Source organism: Cavia porcellus, unplaced genomic scaffold, assembly GCF_034190915.1.
Source record: "Cavia porcellus strain 051 isolate PalLab524CR breed Dunkin Hartley unplaced genomic scaffold, mCavPor4.1 scaffold_13, whole genome shotgun sequence".
Classification (NCBI taxonomy): Eukaryota; Metazoa; Chordata; class Mammalia; order Rodentia; family Caviidae; genus Cavia; species Cavia porcellus.
In genome coordinates, this window is record NW_026947496.1 from 1,538,587 (window position 1) to 1,545,486 (window position 6,900).

At 39.4% G+C, this 6,900-nt stretch overlaps 1 pseudogene; it reads right to left on the reverse strand.

Moving 5' to 3' along the window:
• Positions 1-286: 286 nt before the first annotated feature.
• On the reverse strand, positions 287-1,220 carry LOC134478584 (olfactory receptor 5AC1-like; annotated as a pseudogene).
• Between the last annotated feature and the right edge of the window lie 5,680 nt (positions 1,221-6,900).

Genomic DNA, 6,900 nt, shown 5'->3' on the forward strand with positions numbered 1-6,900 from the left:
TATATGCTGAATCCTTTTAGGTATTTTCAATATTCCCATTTCTCAATAAAATGACAATTGAAAAATGAAAATTTGGAAATCCTTAGGAAATAGCTGATTCATTCTACCTAAATAGGCTGGTCATGGGTTATTTACAAACCATCTCTAGGATCTCCCCCACGGAGGCATAATACAAGCTGCATTCCCTCATGCACCTTTCATGACCTTCTGGTGAAATAATACAGTAGTAGATAACATTATGCAAGGTTTTTCCTTAGTATATAAAAAGAAAAAGTTTGAAACATCTCTAAGAAGTATTTACTTTTCTTCTTATCCTTTTCAAGGCACCAATAATCTCTTTGTTCTTCAAACTATATACAAAAGGATTTAGTAGGGGAATTATTATTGTGTAAAATATAAAATATACCCTGTCCAGATTGTCAGTTCTTCCAGACTCTGGGCGCACATACATGAGGAACAGACTGCCGTAAAACAAAGACACAGAGAGCAAGTGGGAGCTGCATGTAGACAAAGCTTTGCTTTTACCTTTCTCAGATATTTTTTTCAGGATGACAAAAAGAACATAAAAATATGAGACGATCATAGCCATAAAAGTAAGGACTTGTATAAAGGCCGAAAAGACTAAAACCAGAAATATGTTAACTGTTGAATCAGTGCAAGAAATTTTGAACAGTTGTAAAATTTCACAGTAGAAATAATCTATGATATTGGACCTGCAAAAAGTTAGTCTAGATAACAAACTCACATGAATTGCTGAATGCATAAAACCAACAAAATATGAAACACCTATAAACCGAGTTCAGAGGCTATTGGACATCACCACCTGATAAAGCAAGGGATTACATATGTCTATGAAGCGGTCCTATGCCATCACTACCAAAAGGAAACATTCCGTAGTTGCACTGGAACCAAAAATGTAAAGCTGAGAGAAACACCCAGCCAAGGACATTTGATGACTCTTAGATAAAAGTTGATAAGCATTCTCGGAGTCACAGAAGACGAAGTGCACGCATCTGCAAAAGCTAAACTGCTGAGGAAAAGTACACGGGGGTGTGAAGGTGAGGGTCCTTCCAGATGAAAACAATCAGTCCAAGGTTGCCCACCATGGTGATGAGGTAGATGACAAGAAACACTAAGAACAAGGGTACCTGTAACACTGGACAATCCGTCAGTCCCACAAGGACAAAATTGGTTACCAGAGTCTTATTGTCTTCTGCCATGTCCAAACTATCACGAAAATGAAAGGATAAGTGAGAAGCCATCACAAATGAAACATAATGAGGCAATATTTTTGTGCATCTAACATCTTCCCCAGAAATGCTTGTCATTTCACTGATATTTTAAATTATTTTACCTTTGTATACTTTTATATGCATTTAAAATTCTCCACAGTAAGTATCAAAATGATAATTCACCTGGAGGGGCATGCAAATTTAATGTGAATCTTTTTAACATGAGAGACTTTTTTTAGAACTACATACATTTCCTGCAGAGGAGGAGCTGGGCAGATCTGGGGTGCCCTCACTGGCCTCTCTGCGTGTCTGGAGGACTCTGGATATCTGCGCCCAGACTGCTGGAGTTCCCTCAGGCTTCCAGGTGCAGTGAAGGAGAGAGGTGGGTTTGAGGCTTCCACATCAGCCTCCCCATTCCCGGCTTCATTTGGAGACCTGCTGAGCTCCCGATAGGTGGGCTGGCCCACACTACCAGCCTAGCCCAGCCTGTTTAGCTGCCGCGCCTGGCCATAGGTCTGCAGAGGAGGAGCTGGGCAGATCTGGGGTGCCCTCACTGGCCTCTCTGCGTGTCTGGAGGACTCTGGATATCTGCGTCCAGACTGCTGGAGTTCCCTCAGGCTTCCAGGTGCAGTGAAGGAGAGAGGTGGGTTTGAGGCTTCCACATCAGCCTCCCCATTCCCGGCTTCATTTGGAGACCTGCTGAGCTCCCAACAGGTGGGCTGGCCCACACTACCAGCCTAGCCCAGCCTGTTTAGCTGCCGCGCCTGGCCATAGGTCTGCAGAGGAGGAGCTGGGCAGATCTTGGGTGCCCTCACTGGCCTCTCTGCGTGTCTGGAGGACTCTGGATATCTGCTCCCAGACTGCTGGAGTTCCCTCAGGCTTCCAGGTGCAGTGAAGGGGAGAGGTGGGTTGGAGGCTTCCACATCAGCCTCCCCATTCCGGCTTCAATTGGAGACCTGCTGAGCTCCCGACGGGTGGGCCGGCCCACACTATCAGCCGAGCCCAGCCTGTTTTGTGGCCACACCTAGCCATCAGTGTACAGAGGAGGAGCTGGGCAGATTTGGGGTGCCAGCATCGGCCTCTCCATGAGTCTGGAGGACTGTGGATATCTCTGTAACCAGGGAGGGTCCACAGGTTCCTGAAGCACTGCGGCCTGTAGTGAGTACCCTAACCCGGCTGCGATTGAAGAACTGTGGAGCTTCCAAGGGGCAGGTGGGCGCACAGTGTCCCTGAGGCCCAGCTTGTCTGGAACTGCGGAGTTCTGAGCAGGCAGAGGAGGGCAACTGGTTCTGTAGGCCCAATGGCTTGGGGTAGTGCGGTGCCAGAGTCTCAGTAGCTCCAAACATAGAAGGGGATTTTCAACAGATCCTGAAGAAGCTTTCAAATAACACTTGAAACACAGAAATATAGGAAAATGACAAAACGAAAGACCAAATTACAACCTCAAACCTCCAGCCCATCTCAAGAAACACTAGGAGCGATGTATATAGAAGAAAATATATCCCATCCACCTCATATATCGGACACAATAGCCACTGAAATTGACAAGCAACTCCAGGAAGCTTTAAAGAAATTCAAACTCGAAATAATCTCCCAGATAAAAGAAGAAATGATAAAAGAAATGAAAGAGATTCTAAATATATCTAAAGAAAACACAGATAAAAAATTGGAGGAACTAAACAAAAAGATAGAATCCCTAGACGAGCAATATAAGAAACAAACAGAATACATAATGCAGATGCACAGAGATATACAGGAAATAAAAAACTCCACTGAAAGTTGTAAAAACCACCTTAATGAAAGTGAAAATAGAATTTCAGACCTTGAAGACAGGATTGCAGCTAGTGAACAGGAAAGGAAAGATCTTTTGAAAATAACAAGGAACCAGGAAACAATAATTCAACAACTGCAAGACGATGCAAAGAAGAATAACATAAGAATGATAGGGATCAATGAAAGAGAGGGAGACAACATGAAGGATGTCAGGAGGATATTTAGAGAAGTAATAGCTGAAAATTTCCCAAGCATGAGATCAGAAACTGACATCAGGATCAGTGAAGCATATAGAACTCCAAACAGTCATAACCAAAATAAAACTACACCCAGACATATAATAATCACCATCCCAGAAATCCAACACAAGAATAGATTATTAAAAGCTGTCAGAGAGAAAAGACAGATCACTTATAAAGGAAAACCTATCAGAATCATAGCAGACTTCTCAGCACAAACGATAAAGTCAAGAAGAGCATGGAGTGAAGTATTCCAGATCCTAAAGCAAAATGATTTCCAACCAAGACTGATATATCCTGCAAAACTATCATTCAAAATAGATGGTGCAATACGATACTTCCATGACAAAGAACAGCTGAAGAACTTCATGAACACCAAACCAACCCTGCAAAAAATATTGAAAGACAGTTTAGATACACAAAGGAAAAAACCACTAAGCAAAGCAAATAATTAAACAGAACCGAAAGATAAAGATGCAACAGCAGAGAGATAACATTCCTACAATTAACCAGCATTTAACAGTAATAACCATTAATGTAAATGGTCTCAATGCACCAATCAAAAGAAACAGACTAACAGAATGGATCAAGAAACAAAATCCAACCATATGCTGTTTACAGGAAACCCATCTAACCCAGAAAGACACTCACAGACTGAAAGTCAAAGGATGGAAAACAATTCTTCATGCAGCAGGAATCCAAAAAAAGGCAGGAGTAGCCATTCTGTTTGCAGACAACGTGAACTTTAAACCAACAATGACCATAAAGGACAAAGAAGGTCACTACATACTCGTAAGGGGAAAACTCCAAGAGGAAGACATAACTATCTTAAATATATACGCACCAAACTCCAGAGCACCCAGTTATATAAAACAATTATTAACAGAAATGAAAACTCAAATTATCAGTAACACAATTGTAACAGGAGACCTTAATACACCACTGACACCAAGGGACAGATCAACCAGACAGAAAATGAGCAAAGAAATAACAGAACTGAATCACACCTGTGAACAAATGGGTTTGATAGACATATACAGAATGTTCCACCCAACAACATCAGAATACACATTCTTCTCAGCAGTACATGGATCATTTTCTAAAATAGACCATATATTAGCTCACAGAACATATTTAAGCAAATGCAAAAGAGTTGAAATCATCCCTTGCATATTATCGGATCATAGCGCTCTAAAATTAGAAATTAATGACAAAGGATACTGCAAAACTTCCACAAACACATGGAAACTAAATAACACACTCTTGAGTAATCAGTGGGTCACAGAAGAAATTAAAGAAGAAATTAAACAATACCTAAAAGAAAATGAAAATGCAGATACAACTTACCGGAATCTGTGGGATGCAATGAAAGCCGTTCTGAGAGGGAAATTTATTGCACTGAGTTACCACATCAGGAAAACAGAATGAATACAAATAAATAACTTGATGCTACACCTCAAACAGCTAGAAAAAGAAGAGCAAGTCAAGCCCAAAGCCAAAAGAAGGGAGGAAATTATAAAAATCAGAGCAGAAATCAATGCAATAGAGACTAAGAAAACAATCCAAAGAATCAACGAATCAAAGAGTTGGTTCTTTGAAAGAATAAATAAAATCGATAAGCCCCTAGCCAACCTTATTAAAAAAGGAAAGAAAAAGCTCAAATTCATGCAATAAGAAATGAAAAAGGAGAAATCACTACAGACCCAATAGAAATACAGAGGATCATCAACACCTATTTCGAAAACCTCTACTCTCAAAAGTTTGATAACACAGAAGAAATAGACAGATTCTTAGAAGCATATGAAGTACCAAAGCTAGATCAAGAGGATATAAAACTGTTGAATAACCCAATCTCTGCTAATGAAATTGAGAATGTAATTGGGTCCTTGCCCACCAAGAAGAGCCCAGGCCCAGATGGATTCACTGCAGAATTCTACAAGAAATATAAAGAAGACCTAATGCCGACACTCCTCAAACTATTCAATGAAATTGAAAGGGAAGCAATCCTTCCTAAATCATTCCTGGAAGCAAATATTACTCTAGTACCAAAACCTGAGAAAGACCCAACTATAAAAGAGAACTATAGACCGATCTCCCTAATGAACACAGATGCAAAAATCCTCAATAAAATATTGGCAAATAGGATCCAGCAAATCATCAAGAAGATTATACACCATGACCAAGTGGGATTCATCCCAGGAATGCAAGGATGGTTCAACATACGCAAATCAATAAATGTAATCCACCATATCAATAAAGCCAAAAATAAGAATCACATGATCATCTCTATAGATGCAGAAAAAGCCTTCGATAAGGTCCAACACTTATTCATGATAAGAACTTTACAGAAAATTGGAATAAATGGTCTTTACCTCAATATAATAAAGGCCATTTATGACAAACCAACAGCCAGCATCATACTAAATGGCCAAAAATTGAAAGCCTTTACTTTAAAATCGGGTACAAGACAAGGATGTCCTTTATCACCACTCCTATTTAATATAGTACTGGAAGTACTAGCCAGAGCAATTAGGCAAGAAAGAGAAATAAAAGGGGTAAAGATAGGAAAAGAAGAAGTTAAATTATCATTGTTTGCAGATGACATGATACTCTACATAGAAGACCCCCTAAACTCCATTGAAATACTCTTAGATACAATAAATAAATTCAGTAATGTGGCTGGATACAAAATCAATACTCAGAAATCAATAGCATTCCTATACACGAACAACAAAATTACAGAGAGGGAAATAAGAGAAACTGGACTATTCACATTAGCAAGCAAAAAAATGAAATATTTAGGAATTACTCTTACGAAAGAAGTGAAAGACTTATACAGTGAAAATTATAATACACTGAAAAAGGAAATTGAAGATGATCTCAGAAAATGGAAAGACATCCCTTGCTCATGGATAGGAAGAACAAACATTGTGAAAATGGCCATTCTCCCAAAACTGTTATACAGATTCAATGCAATCCCAATAGAAATACCATCAACATACCTTATAGATCTAGAGAAATCACTCCTAAATTTCATCTGGAACCAGAAGAGACCTAGAATCGCAAAGGCAATTCTAAGCAGCAAAGACAAAGCAGGAAGCATCATAATCCCTGACTTGAAGTTATACTACAAAGCAACAGTAGTAAAATCAACATGGTATTGGAATCAAAACAGAGCTGAAGATCAGTGGAATAGATTAGAAGATACAACCACAACTACAAACACATTCAACCACCTTATTTTTGATAAAGGAGCCAAGCAGGTTCACTGGAAGAACGACAGTCTCTTTAATAAATGGTGCTGGAAAAACTGGCTCTCCATTTGCCGAAAACTAAAGCTAGACCCATGTCTATCACCATGTACTAAATTAAAATCTAAATGGGTCAAAGATCTGAATATTAAAACAGAAACTCTAAATCTATTGGAAGACAAAATAGGTAGAAACCTTGGAGACATAGGAGTAGGTAAAGAATTCATGAACAGGACTCAAACCGCAGGGGAAATACTTCCCAGAATCAATAACTGGGACCACTTCTTATTAAAAAGTTTCTGCATGTCAAAAGAAATCTCCAGCATAGTGAAAAGAAAACCCACAAACTGGGAAAAGATTTTAGTGAACTCTCTCTCAGACAAGGGCCTCTTGTCTAAAACATAT